Source organism: Pseudophryne corroboree, chromosome 11 (assembly GCF_028390025.1).
Source record: "Pseudophryne corroboree isolate aPseCor3 chromosome 11, aPseCor3.hap2, whole genome shotgun sequence".
Classification (NCBI taxonomy): domain Eukaryota; kingdom Metazoa; phylum Chordata; class Amphibia; order Anura; family Myobatrachidae; genus Pseudophryne; species Pseudophryne corroboree.
In genome coordinates, this window is record NC_086454.1 from 57,668,655 (window position 1) to 57,683,889 (window position 15,235).

Here is a 15,235-nt window from a genome sequence, read left to right on the forward strand (position 1 = left end):
GTGAATTTCAGCTCATTCAGTGTGCTACAATGTGAATTTCAGCTCATTCAGTGTGCTACAATGTGAATTTCGGCTCATTCAGTGTGCTACAATGTGAATTTCGGCTCATTCAGTGTGCTACAATGTGAATTTCAGCTCATTCAGTGTGCTACAATGTGAATTTCGGCTCATTCAGTGTGCTACAATGTGAATTTCAGCTCATTCAGTGTGCTACAATGTGAATTTCAGCTCATTCAGTGTGCTACAATGTGAATTTCGGCTCATTCAGTGTGCTACAATGTGAATTTCGGCTCATTCAGTGTGCTACAATGTGAATTTCGGCTCATTCAATGTGCTACAATGTGAATTTCAGCTCATTCAGTGTGCTTCAATGTGAGTTCCGGCTCATACAGTGTGCTATAATGTGAATTTCGGCTCGTACCGTGTGCTATAAGGTGAAAGGGACATGCCCCATTTTGGGTAACCACGCCCACTTTTCGGGGGGGGGGGGGGGCGCCTCCGGCGCACACGCGTAATTCCGTCCTTAACTTTTCCATACCCCCGCTTCAAAATTTCCACTTCGACCACTGTGTATATGTGTGTGTGTATATATATATATATATAATCCAAATACAAAAGGAGGCACTCGGAGACTTGCAGATGCAAAAAAACTGTTTTAGTGAAACCACTGCACAATTACATCATCATGATGTAATTGTGCAGTGGTTTCACTAAAACAGTTTTTTTGCATCTGCAAGTCTCCGAGTGCCTCCTTTTGTATTTGGATTATTGATGGAGGTGGAAACCTCAGAGGACGGCACCTGAGCTAGTAAGCCCACGGAGGCCTTCCGAGTGCCGGCCACCATTTGTGTATGTATGTATATATATTTTCTCAGTGCCTCCCCAGCCAGTGACCTCACCGCACGCCACTGCCCGGCGATACATTACACCCAACAGCAATTCAGGTTAATTGAATATCCCCTTAAGTGTCTGGATGCTGCTGTCAGTATTCTGACTGCCAAGTGCCGGGATTATGATACCATCCCTTTTAGAGAGACATAATGGAGAAGTGGCCCACAACGTCCAGTCACCTGCTATATTTAATTCATGGAATGTGGTAGATTAATGACAGAAGCTTATTGGTGCATTAGGCAACTTTTCCATTTTATTACACGCCACCAGTGACGTGCGGTGGGGTGAGGCAGGTGAGGCAGAGCCTTTCCAGTCATATTTACGTCTGTGCCAGAGTTTTCACTGTATAAAGTATATGAAAAATACCAAGAATATGTTTGAAATATCTTCTTTGCATTATTCTAATCATTTTTATAGCCAAAACTCTGAAGTAAAAAGTCTGTGGCAGGTGAGGCAGTGCCTCACCTGCTTATCTTTTCCGCACATCTCTGATCAAAACTCACCAAATTTCCAGGAGTTTATACTGCTGAACCTGTGTATAATGCCCAGATGTACCCTTTGGCTCATATTTTGTGTGTAAATCTGGCTCTGGTGCTAGCTAGTGCCTCCTTAGCCTTTTAGCTCACCGCACGTCCCTGCACGCCACGGATTGATACATCTCTAAAAATAGATAAGCTATTTACAGAGCACAGCACAGATCTCAACTGATACAAGTTATCTATACGTTTCCAATAACTATCTAATGTTATACTGGACTTCATTAGCCATGTGTATATCCAGGCTCTCTGAAGGAAGGGAGATGAGAGATGTCTCTGTAAGTCCATGTTGTTGATATGTGTGGAACCAGCCGGCAAAAATAAGTGTGCTAGGCCTGTGTGATATTTTTACATTTTTGTTTTTGGGTGGGACCAAATCAGAGGACATACCCCAATAATTTGATAAGATTTGGTAAGATGCACTAAGTCTTGGAGAGTAATAAAAGCGGAGAGAGATAATGGGGGTCATTCCGAGTTGATTATAGCTGTACTAAATTTAACACAGCTACGATCTTCTTCCCTAACATGCGGGGGGCTAGTCCGCCCCACATGTCAGTCTGGCCCCCCTCGCAGAAGTGCAAAGGCGACGCCTTTGCACTTCAAGAGTAACTCACGGCCAGCGCAGCTTTAGCGTGCTGGCCGGGAGCTACTCATCGCTCCCCTGCCCGCAGCGGCTGCGTGTGACATCATGCAGCCGCTGCGGCCCGCCCCCTGTTCGGTCCGGCCACTCCTGCGCTGGTTGGACCAAACCCACGAAACGGCAGCCAAACGCCGCCGTTCCACCCCCTCCCTCCCAGCGATCACCTCTGCCTGTCAATCAGGCAGAGGCGATCGCATCCCTGCTACGGCCTTCGTCCATCTGGCATGCGCCGGCGCACTACAGCGCCGGCGCATGTGCCGCAGAGTCCCGTTTGCTCTGCTGCGTTAAAATGCAGCAAGCGAACGGGTCAGAATGACCCCCAAAGTACCAGCCAATCAGCTCCTAACTGCCATGTTACATGCTGTGTTTGAAAAATGACAGGAGCTAATTGGTTGATACTGTGTCTCTCTCCACTTTATCACTCTCCAAGGCTTAGTACATATGTCCCACAGTGTATGATGTGGGGATTCTATGCTGATCTTAAACAAAGACAGTATGGTTATTCTAAATGTGGTTATGTGAGAACCACCTCAGGATAGGTCCCGTTACATACACTTGTTTGGTACACATGACTAGTTGGATAATGTGTATTTTACAAAATAAAATTGCCTTTTATCCAACTCTATATCAGCCTCAGTTTGAATTAAGCAGTAGTGTAAAATACCCCTTTCACACAACAGCTATAACCCGGTAAATTGCCAATTTTTAAGCCTTCCAAAACGGTTCTAGCTGCGGTGTAAAAGGGCCACTTTGAATTTACTGGTTACAGATAGAGATGAGCGCCTGAAATTTTTCGGGTTTTGTGTTTTGGTTTTGGGTTCGGTTCCGCGGCCGTGTTTTGGGTTCGAACGCGTTTTGGCAAAACCTCACCGAATTTTTTTTGTCGGATTCGGGTGTGTTTTGGATTCGGGTGTTTATTTCAAAAAACACTAAAAAACAGCTTAAATCATAGAATTTGGGGGTCATTTTGATCCCAAAGTATTATTAACCTCAAAAACCATAATTTACACTCATTTTCAGTCTATTCTGAATACCTCACACCTCACAATATTATTTTTAGTCCTAAAATTTGCACCGAGGTCGCTGTGTGAGTAAGATAAGCGACCCTAGTGGCCGACACAAACACCGGGCCCATCTAGGAGTGGCACTGCAGTGTCACGCAGGATGTCCCTTCCAAAAAACCCTCCCCAAACAGCACATGACGCAAAAAAAAAAGAGGCGCAATGAGGTAGCTGTGTGAGTAAGATTAGTGACCCTACTGGCCGACACAAACACCGGGCCCATCTAGGAGTGGCACTGCAGTGTCACGCAGGATGTCCCTTCCAAAAAACCCTCCCCAAACAGCACATGACGCAAAGAAAAAAAGAGGCGCAATGAGGTAGCTGACTGTGTGAGTAAGATTAGCGACCCTAGTGGCCGACACAAACACCGGGCCCATTTAGGAGCGGCACTGCAGTGTCACGCAGGATGTCCCTTCCAAAAAACCCTCCCCAATCAGCACATGATGCAAAGAAAAAGAAAAGAAAAAAGAGGTGCAAGATGGAATTGTCCTTGGGCCCTCCCACCCACCCTTATGTTGTATAAACAAAACAGGACATGCACACTTTAACCAACCCATCATTTCAGTGACAGGGTCTGCCACACGACTGTGACTGATATGACGGGTTGGTTTGGACCCCCCCCAAAAAAGAAGCAATTAATCTCTCCTTGCACAAACTGGCTCTACAGAGGCAAGATGTCCACCTCATCATCACCCTCCGATATATCACCGTGTACATCCCCCTCCTCACAGATTATCAATTCGTCCCCACTGGAATCCACCATCTCAGCTCCCTGTGTACTTTGTGGAGGCAATTGCTGCTGGTCAATGTCTCTGCGGAGGAATTGATTATAATTCATTTTAATGAACATCATCTTCTCCACATTTTCTGGATGTAACCTCGTACGCCGATTGCTGACAAGGTGAGCGGCGGCACTAAACACTCTTTCGGAGTACACACTTGTGGGAGGGCAACTTAGGTAGAATAAAGCCAGTTTGTGCAAGGGCCTCCAAATTGCCTCTTTTTCCTGCCAGTATAAGTACGGACTGTGTGACGTGCCTACTTGGATGCGGTCACTCATATAATCCTCCACCATTCTATCAATGTTGAGAGAATCATATGCAGTGACAGTAGACGACATGTCCGTAATCGTTGTCAGGTCCTTCAGTCCGGACCAGATGTCAGCATCAGCAGTCGCTCCAGACTGCCCTGCATCACCGCCAGCGGGTGGGCTCGGAATTCTGAGCCTTTTCCTCGCACCCCCAGTTGCGGGAGAATGTGAAGGAGGAGATGTTGACAGGTCGCGTTCCGCTTGACTTGACAATTTTGTCACCAGCAGGTCTTTCAACCCCAGCAGACTTGTGTCTGCCGGAAAGAGAGATCCAAGGTAGGCTTTAAATCTAGGATCGAGCACGGTGGCCAAAATGTAGTGCTCTGATTTCAACAGATTGACCACCCGTGAATCCTTGTTAAGCGAATTAAGGGCTCCATCCACAAGTCCCACATGCCTAGCGGAATCGCTCCGTGTTAGCTCCTCCTTCAATGTCTCCAGCTTCTTCTGCAAAAGCCTGATGAGGGGAATGACCTGACTCAGGCTGGCAGTGTCTGAACTGACTTCACGTGTGGCAAGTTCAAAGGGCATCAGAACCTTGCACAACGTTGAAATCATTCTCCACTGCGCTTGAGACAGGTGCATTCCACCTACTATATCGTGCTCAATTGTATAGGCTTGAATGGCCTTTTGCTGCTCCTCCAACCTCTGAAGCATATAGAGGGTTGAATTCCACCTCGTTACCACTTCTTGCTTCAGATGATGGCAGGGCAGGTTCAGTAGTTTTTGGTGGTGCTCCAGTCTTCTGTACGTGGTGCCTGTACGCCGAAAGTGTCCCGCAATTCTTCTGACCACCGACAGCATCTCTTGCACGCCCCTGTCATTTTTTAAAAAATTCTGCACCACCAAATTCAAGGTATGTGCAAAACATGGGACGTGCTGGAATTTGCCCATATTTAATGCACACACAATATTGCTGGCGTTGTCCGATGCCACAAATCCACAGGAGAGTCCAATTGGGGTAAGCCATTCCGCGATGATCTTCCTCAGTTGCCGTAAGAGGTTTTCAGCTGTGTGCGTATTCTGGAAAGCGGTGATACAAAGCGTAGCCTGCCTAGGAAAGAGTTGGCGTTTGCGAGATGCTGCTACTGGTGCCGCCGCTGCTGTTCTTGCGGCGGGAGTCCATACATCTACCCAGTGGGCTGTCACAGTCATATAGTCCTGACCCTGCCCTGCTCCACTTGTCCACATGTCCGTGGTTAAGTGGACATTGGGTACAGCTGCATTTTTTAGGACACTGGTGACTCTTTTTCTGAGGTCTGTGTACATTTTCGGTATCACCTGCCTAGAGAAATGGAACCTAGATGGTATTTGGTACCGGGGACACAGTACCTCCAACAAGTCTCTAGTTGGCTCTGCAGTAATGATGGATACCGGAACCACGTTTCTCACCACCCAGGATGCCAAGGCCTCAGTTATCCGCTTTGCAGTAGGATGACTGCTGTGATATTTCATCTTCCTCGCAAAGGACTGTTGAACAGTCAATTGCTTACTGGAAGTAGTACAAGTGGGCTTATGACTTCCCCTCTGGGATGACCATCGACTCCCAGCGGCAACAACAGCAGCGCCAGCAGCAGTAGGCGTTACACGCAAGGATGCATCGGAGGAATCCCAGGCAGGAGAGGACTCGTCAGAATTGCCAGTGACATGGCCTGCAGGACTATTGGCATTCCTGGGGAAGGAGGAAATTGACACTGAGGGAGTTGGTGGGGTGGTTTGCGTGAGCTTGGTTACAAGAGGAAGGGATTTACTGGTCAGTGGACTGCTTCCGCTGTCACCCAAAGTTTTTGAACTTGTCACTGACTTATTATGAATGCGCTGCAGGTGACGTATAAGGGAGGATGTTCCGAGGTGGTTAACGTCCTTACCCCTACTTATTACAGCTTGACAAAGGGAACACACGGCTTGACACCTGTTGTCCGCATTTCTGGTGAAATACCTCCACACCGAAGAGCTGATTTTTTTGGTATTTTCACCTGGCATGTCAACGGCCATATTCCTCCCACGGACAACAGGTGTCTCCCCGGGTGCCTGACTTAAACAAACCACCTCACCATCAGAATCCTCCTGGTCAATTTCCTCCCCAGCGCCAGCAACACCCATATCCTCCTCATCCTGGTGTACTTCAACACTGACATCTTCAATCTGACTATCAGGAACTGGACTGCGGGTGCTCCTTCCAGCACTTGCAGGGGGCGTGCAAATGGTGGAAGGCGCATGCTCTTCACGTCCAGTGTTGGGAAGGTCAGGCATCGCAACCGACACAATTGGACTCTCCTTGTGGATTTGGGATTTCGAAGAATGCACAGTTCTTTGCTGTGCTGCTTTTGCCAGCTTGAGTCTTTTCATTTTTCTAGCGAGAGGCTGAGTGCTTCCATCCTCATGTGAAGCTGAACCACTAGCCATGAACATAGGCCAGGGCCTCAGCCGTTCCTTGCCACTCCGTGTCGTAAATGGCATATTGGCAAGTTTACGCTTCTCCTCCGACAATTTTATTTTAGGTTTTGGAGTCCTTTTTTTTCTGATATTTGGTGTTTTGGATTTGACATGCTCTGTACTATGACATTGGGCATCGGCCTTGGCAGACGACGTTGCTGGCATTTCATCGTCTCGGCCATGACTAGTGGCAGCAGCTTCAGCACGAGGTGGAAGTGGATCTTGATCTTTCCCTAATTTTGGAACCTCAACATTTTTGTTCTCCATATTTTAATAGGCACAACTAAAAGGCTCCTCAGGTAAACAATGGAGATGGATACTAGTATACAATTATGGACTGCCTGCCGAGTGCAGACACAGAGGTAGCCACAGCCGTGAACTACCGTACTGTACTGTGTCTGCTGCTAATATAGACTGGTTGATAAAGAGATAGTATACTCGTAACTAGTATGTATGTATAAAGAAAGAAAAAAAAAACCACGGTTAGGTGGTATATACAATTATGGACGGGCTGCCGAGTGCCGACACAGAGGTAGCCACAGCCGTGAACTACCGCACTGTACTGTGTCTGCTGCTAATATATAGACTGGTTGATAAAGAGATAGTATACTCGTAACTAGTATGTATGTATAAAGAAAGAAAAAAAAACCACGGTTAGGTGGTATATACAATTATGGACGGGCTGCCGAGTGCCGACACAGAGGTAGCCACAGCCGTGAACTACCGCACTGTACTGTGTCTGCTGCTAATATATAGACTGGTTGATAAAGAGATAGTATACTCGTAACTAGTATGTATGTATAAAGAAAGAAAAAAAAACCACGGTTAGGTGGTATATACAATTATGGACGGGCTGCCGAGTGCCGACACAGAGGTAGCCACAGCCGTGAACTACCGCACTGTACTGTGTCTGCTGCTAATATATAGACTGGTTGATAAAGAGATAGTATACTCGTAACTAGTATGTATGTATAAAGAAAGAAAAAAAAACCACGGTTAGGTGGTATATACAATTATGGACGGGCTGCCGAGTGCCGACACAGAGGTAGCCACAGCCGTGAACTACCGCACTGTACTGTGTCTGCTGCTAATATAGACTGGTTGATAAAGAGATAGTATACTCGTAACTAGTATGTATGTATAAAAAAAGAATAAAAAACCACGGTTAGGTGGTATATACAATTATGGACGGGCTGCCGAGTGCCGACACAGAGGTAGCCACAGCCGTGAACTACCGCACTGTACTGTGTCTGCTGCTAATATAGACTGGTTGATAAAGAGATAGTATACTCGTAACTAGTATGACTATAAAGAAAGAAAAAAAAACCACGGTTAGGTGGTATATACAATTATGGACGGGCTGCCGAGTGCCGACACAGAGGTAGCCACAGCCGTGAACTACCGCACTGTACTGTGTCTGCTGCTAATATATAGACTGGTTGATAAAGAGATAGTATACTCGTAACTAGTATGTATGTATAAAGAAAGAAAAAAAAACCACGGTTAGGTGGTATATACAATTATGGACGGGCTGCCGAGTGCCGACACAGAGGTAGCCACAGCCGTGAACTACCGCACTGTACTGTGTCTGCTGCTAATATATAGACTGGTTGATAAAGAGATAGTATACTCGTAACTAGTATGTATGTATAAAGAAAGAGAAAAAAACCACGGTTAGGTGGTATATACAATTATGGACGGGCTGCCGAGTGCCGACACAGAGGTAGCCACAGCCGTGAACTACCGCACTGTACTGTGTCTGCTGCTAATATATAGACTGGTTGATAAAGAGATAGTATACTCGTAACTAGTATGTATGTATAAAGAAAGAAAAAAAAACCACGGTTAGGTGGTATATACAATTATGGACGGGCTGCCGAGTGCCGACACAGAGGTAGCCACAGCCGTGAACTACCGCACTGTACTGTGTCTGCTGCTAATATAGACTGGTTGATAAAGAGATAGTATACTCGTAACTAGTATGTATGTATAAAGAAAGAAAAAAAAACCACGGTTAGGTGGTATATACAATTATGGACGGGCTGCCGAGTGCCGACACAGAGGTAGCCACAGCCGTGAACTACCGCACTGTACTGTGTCTGCTGCTAATATAGACTGGTTGATAAAGAGATAGTATACTCGTAACTAGTATGACTATAAAGAAAGAAAAAAAAAACCACGGTTAGGTGGTATATACAATTATGGACGGGCTGCCGAGTGCCGACACAGAGGTAGCCACAGCCGTGAACTACCGCACTGTACTGTGTCTGCTGCTAATATATAGACTGGTTGATAAAGAGATAGTATACTCGTAACTAGTATGTATGTATAAAGAAAGAAAAAAAACCACGGTTAGGTGGTATATACAATTATGGACGGGCTGCCGAGTGCCGACACAGAGGTAGCCACAGCCGTGAACTACCGCACTGTACTGTGTCTGCTGCTAATATAGACTGGTTGATAAAGAGATAGTATACTCGTAACTAGTATGTATGTATAAAGAAAGAAAAAAAAACCACGGTTAGGTGGTATATACAATTATGGACGGGCTGCCGAGTGCCGACACAGAGGTAGCCACAGCCGTGAACTACCGCACTGTACTGTGTCTGCTGCTAATATATAGACTGGTTGATAAAGAGATAGTATACTCGTAACTAGTATGTATGTATAAAGAAAGAAAAAAAAACCACGGTTAGGTGGTATATACAATTATGGACGGGCTGCCGAGTGCCGACACAGAGGTAGCCACAGCCGTGAACTACCGCACTGTACTGTGTCTGCTGCTAATATAGACTGGTTGATAAAGAGATAGTATACTACTAATATTATATATACTGGTGGTCAGGTCACTGGTCACTAGTCACACTGGCAGTGGCACTCCTGCAGCAAAAGTGTGCACTGTTTAATTTTAATATAATATTATGTACTCCTGGCTCCTGCTATAACCTATAACTGGCACTGCAGTGCTCCCCAGTCTCCCCCACAATTATAAGCTGTGTGAGCTGAGCACAGTCAGATATATATATATACATTGATGCAGCACACTGGGCTGAGCAGTGCACACAGATATGGTATGTGACTGAGTCACTGTGTGTATCGTTTTTTTCAGGCAGAGAACGGATATATTAAATAAAACAAACAACTGCACTGTCTGGTGGTCACTGTGGTCGTCAGTCACTAAACTCTGCACTCTCTTCTACAGTATCACAGCCTCAGGTCAATCTCTCTCTCTCTCTCTCAACCCTAATCTAAATGGAGAGGACGCCAGCCACGTCCTCTCCCTATCAATCTCAATGCACGTGTGAAAATGGCGGCGACGCGCGGCTCCTTATATAGAATCCGAGTCTCGCGATAGAATCCGAGCCTCGCGAGAATCCGACAGCGTCATGATGACGTTCGGGCGCGCTCGGGTTAACCGAGCAAGGCGGGAAGATCCGAGTCGCTCGGATCCGTGTAAAAAAAGCTGAAGTTCGGGCGGGTTCGGATTCCGAGGAACCGAACCCGCTCATCTCTAGTTACAGATTACCGGTATTTTGAAACGGTTAAAAAGCAGGGTCCTACACGGTTCAGACCCGTTTCATTGTGCAATGTGAAAGGCTCAGAAACGGTATTTCCAAACCACAGAAGGTGATAGGCTGTCTCCATGCGTGATGTCACCAGGCAGAAGCAGGAAATAAACTGGAGGAAACACATGAGAGTGAAGAAGCATTTTATTATACAGAATACAGTTTAAAATGGCAAATTGGAGTGATGAGGAGGTTAGGGAGCTGCTTAGGATAAGGGGGGATGAAGAAATTGCTAGACAAAACACTGGTACAGTGAAGGATGCAGTAATCTACAAAAACATGGTAAAGATGCTTGAGGCTGCTGGGTTCCATCGTACAACTACCAAATTATTAATAATTAATTCATAATTATTAATAATGTCTGGGCCAGAAAAGTCCATTTAAAATAACAACCACTGTTTTCAATGGGAGAAACGGGTTCAGTGTGAAAGGTACCAAAACGGTAATGAAACGGTAATATACCAGTTAAAACATGCGATGTGAAGGGGGTTTAACTGCTCAGACCCGTTTTAAGAACCGTTAAAGAACTGTTTCAATTCAGGGTTTGCGATGTGAAAGCAGCATAAGTTTGCCCATATTATCTTCCTGGCTATGTTATCTTTATGGCTACTGTGTGTTACATTTTTTTTCCGAACACATATAAAAATACATGTTACTTTTGTGTTTTTCATGCATTGAATTGAATGAAATGGAAAGACATGTTGCACTGTAAATTGTCATTGCGGCACATTCTTCACAATATTCTGGCAGTTCTTTCTCTAGAGGGGAGATGTATCAAACCGTGGAGAGAGATAGAGTACCAACCAATCAGCTTCTAACTGTCAGTTTAAAGACTGTGGGGTCTATATACTAAGCCTTCTTGAGAGATAAAGTGAATTGTGATACAGTACCAGCCAATTAGCTCCTAACTGTCATTTTTCAAACAAACCTTTGACATAGAAGTAAGGAGCTGATTGGCTTGTACTTTATCTCTATCCACTTTTTCTCTCTATCCAAGGCTTAGTAAATAGATTCCTGTCAGGGGCGGAACTCCCGGAGGTAACAGAGTTGGTTGCTGCTGGGCTCCAGCACTGAAGGAGGCATCTGACTCCATACGTGTAGACACTGTGTCACCAGGCTTACCTTAATGTACAGAGCCGCAAGTGGTGCAAACGTCGATGGGCAGGGGAATCAGGAGCTGCCGCTGTGGTAGTGGGTCATGTGATCAACTTGCAAACCAATTTGAGCGGTCTTCAGGGGAGATGTCAATAAAGCCATTTGAGAGAGTGGGGAGAGCCATGCTGCATATCAGCACACTCTGCCATTCCGGAATTGTTCTGTCACTCAGAAGGGACAGAAACTCACATAGCACTATTGTGCATTGCTCTGCCAGTCCGGGGTCTGCACTATGGGACTACATACTGGGACACCACAGCAAGGATTTCTGTAAGTCCTGAACATCATCCATGCCCAGAAGGGTTAGTGCAAGTTGGTACACTTGTTCTCTATATGTGTGGTATCTGTTATTTGGCTGGTCTGTATGGGTCAGCACACTTGTGTCAGGCATTGTTTATTTCATTATTTATTTTCATATAGTGTACTGTAGTTACATTTTAATCATATTTTTTTTTCACTTATCCAGTATACATATTAACTCTGACACATTAGTGTTTCATTCATTTATTTTTCAGTAAATATACATAATCCTTGGAGCTGCATTTGCTGAGGGAACGCTGGAATATTGTTTACTGTATATAGTTAAGCTATATCCATATAGACTAAAGTACCTGGTCCTTCTGTCCCCACGTCATGAATTACACATGTTTTGTTTGTTTTTTTAGTCCAAATCTCACATAAAACTTTTATTTTTGCTATCTGTGCCAATGAGAGTGTGTTTTTACCTACAATGGGGTCAGTAATGTTCTGTAGGGTATACAGGGGTCTGCACTTAGGGTGCAGAGGGGTCAGTAATTTTGTGTAGGGTATAGAGGTGTCAGTGATGTACTTGTGGTTATAGAGGGGTCCGTGATGTAGTGGCGCATATAGAGAGGTCACTGATGTAGTGGGGGGTATAGAGGGGTCAGTGATGTAGTGTATGTTATAGAGGGGTCAGTGATATAGTGTAGGTTATAGAGGGGTCAGTGATGTAGTGTAGGTTATAGAGGGGTCAGTGATGTAGTGGCGGGTATGGAGAGGTCAGTAATGTTGTGGCAAATATAGAGATGTTAGTGTTGTAGTGGCGGGTATAGAGAGGTCAGTGATGTAGTGTAGGTTATAGAAGGGTCAGTGATATAGTGGCAGGTATAGAGAGGTCAGTGATTTAGTGTAGGGTATAGAGGGGTCAGTGATGTAATGTAGGATATAGAGGGGACAGTGGTCTAGTGTAGGGTATAGAGGGGTCAGTGATGTAGTGGCAGTTATAGAGGTGTCAGTGATTTAGTGTAGGGCATAGAGGGGTCAGTGATGTATTGGTGGGTATAGAGGGGTCAGTGATGTAGTGGCGGGTATAGAGAGGTCAGTGATGTAGTGTAGGGCATAGAGGGGTCAGTGATGTACTGGCAGGTATAGAGGGGTCAGTGATGTAGTGGCGGGTATAGAGGGGTCAGTGGTGTACTGGCGGGTATAGAGGGGTCAGTGATGTACTTGCAGGTATAGAGGGGTCAGTGATGTAGTGGCGGGTATAGAGGGGTCAGTGGTGTACTGGCGGGTATAGAGGGGTCAGTGATGTAGTGGCGGGTATAGAGGGGTCAGTGATGTAGTGGCGGGTATAGAGAGGTCAGTGATTTAGTGTAGGTTATAGAGGTGTCAGTGATTTAGTGTAGGGTATAGAGGTGTCAGTGATGTAGTGGCGGGTATAGAGGGGTCAGTGATGTAGTGGTGGGTATAGAGAGGTCAGTGATGTAGTGGCAGGCATAGAGAAGTCAGTGATGTAGTGGCGGGTTTAGAGGGGTCAGTGATTTAGTGTAGGGTATAGAGGGGTCAGTGATGTAGTGGCGGGTATAGAGGGGTCAGTGATGTAGTGGCGGGTATAGAGAGGTCAGTGATTTAGTGTAGGTTATAGAGGTGTCAGTGATTTAGTGTAGGGTATAGAAAGGTCAGTGATGTAGTGGCGGGTATAGAGGGGTCAGTGATGTAGTGGTGGGTATAGAGAGGTCAGTGATGTAGTGGCAGGCATAGAGAAGTCAGTGATGTAGTGGTGGGTATAGAGGAGTCAGTGACGTAGTGTAGGTTACAGAGGGGTCAGTGATGTACTTGCGGGTATAGAGGGGTCAGTGATGTAGTGGTGGGTATAGAGGGGTCAGAGATGTAGTGGCAGGTATAGAGAGGTCAGTGAGGTAGTGGTGGTTATAGAGGGGACAGTGATGTAGTGGCAGGTATAGAGAGGTCAGTGATGTAGTGGCAGGTATAGAGAAGTCAGTGATGTAGTGGCGGGTATAGAGGGGTTGGTGATGTAGTGGTGGGTATAGTGGGGTCTGTGATGTAGTGTAGGTTACAGAGGGGTCAGTGATGTAGTGGCGGGTATATAGAGGTCAGTTATGTAGTGGCGGGTATAGAGGGGTTGGTGATGTAGTGGTGGGTATTGTGGGGTCCGTGATGTAGTGTAGGTTACAGAGGGGTCAGTGATGTACTTGTGGGTATATAGGGGTCAGTGATGTAGTGGTGGGTATAGAGGGGTCAGTGATGCAGTGGCAGGTATAGAGAGGTCTGTTATGTAGTGGCAGGTATAGAGAGGTCAGTGATGTAGTGGCGGGTATAGAGGTGTCAGTGATGTAGTGTAGGTTACAGAGGGGTCAGTGATGTACTTGCAGGTATAGAGGGGTCAGTGATGTGGTGGCAGGTATAGAGAGGTCAGTGATGTAGTAGCAGGTATAATATCAGTAAGTTTGTTTAGTGTAACTGGTTCATGGACAGAGAGATCCCTCTTTACATGATACGAAGGGTCAGACAGGTTTTGAGCAGTGGTGTTTAGTATGCAACGGAAGAGTATATTATTAGTAACATTCCGGTGTTGGTTTGAAAGAGATTAATCGCTCCTGCGTATAGTTATGTTTATAAGAAGTTTATGGACATTTACTGTATTTGCAGTTCATTATCCATGCGGCGGGAAACCTGAGATTCCCTCCCACCTGAGCAGTTTGAAATAGTCACAGCCCACCTGTTCGAATCAACCTATGACCTTTCGTTATAATGTGAAGACAGATTCCTGTGTCCAATGAACAATGAGATTGTAGGGCCCTTTGTAGTGTACTGTATGTTGTGTATATAAGAACAGCCAGCCTGGGCCAGCTCAGTCTTCTCTCCACAAAGGTTTTCATCATTGACTAACTAGAGAGCTGGTTCCAGGACTGCGCTAGCAATCATTCCCCACGTGTGTAAGTTCTCTGTGACCAACTTATTCTCTGTCTGTATTTGCCATACTCTCTCTCTCTCTCACTGTTATTGTTTAGGATTAAGACGCTATTGTATATTTATGTCCAGTTATTCTGTTTAGGTGTTTTATGTTAGAGCTGTAGTGTATAAGCTGTTAACTGTTTTCCCCTTTTTACATAGCTAAACCTCGTTAGTAAAGGTGTTGGAACTTCAGCAAGGTGTCTGTGTTTAACTAGCTAGTATAGAGGGTTTCTGAGCGTCTCAATCGCTCAATCAGCTTTTATATAATAGAGGTTAATCAGCGTTACATTGTGTTAACATTACTAGACAAAGGTTTACAGTATAGGTTTAGCCTTTCAGTGTGTTGCATACAAGGTTTACTGTGTGTCATCCTGTGAGCGTCTGCGCCGCTCGTGTTCCTCTCGTGGACACAGCGTCCGCTACGCTAGTAGCGTAGCATTACGGTGCTCGGGCCGCCTATAGCATGCTCGATACCCAGCGTAAGCCGTGAGTGAACGTGCCACTCGTGCGTCTCGACCACGGCCTAGCGTCTGCTACGCTAAGTGCATACCATTACGGTACCCCGTATGCCCATTGCGTACTGAGTCTCTTACCAATATATAGTGAATGTTATAAGATAAATAATTAGCTTTATCAATTGGCGG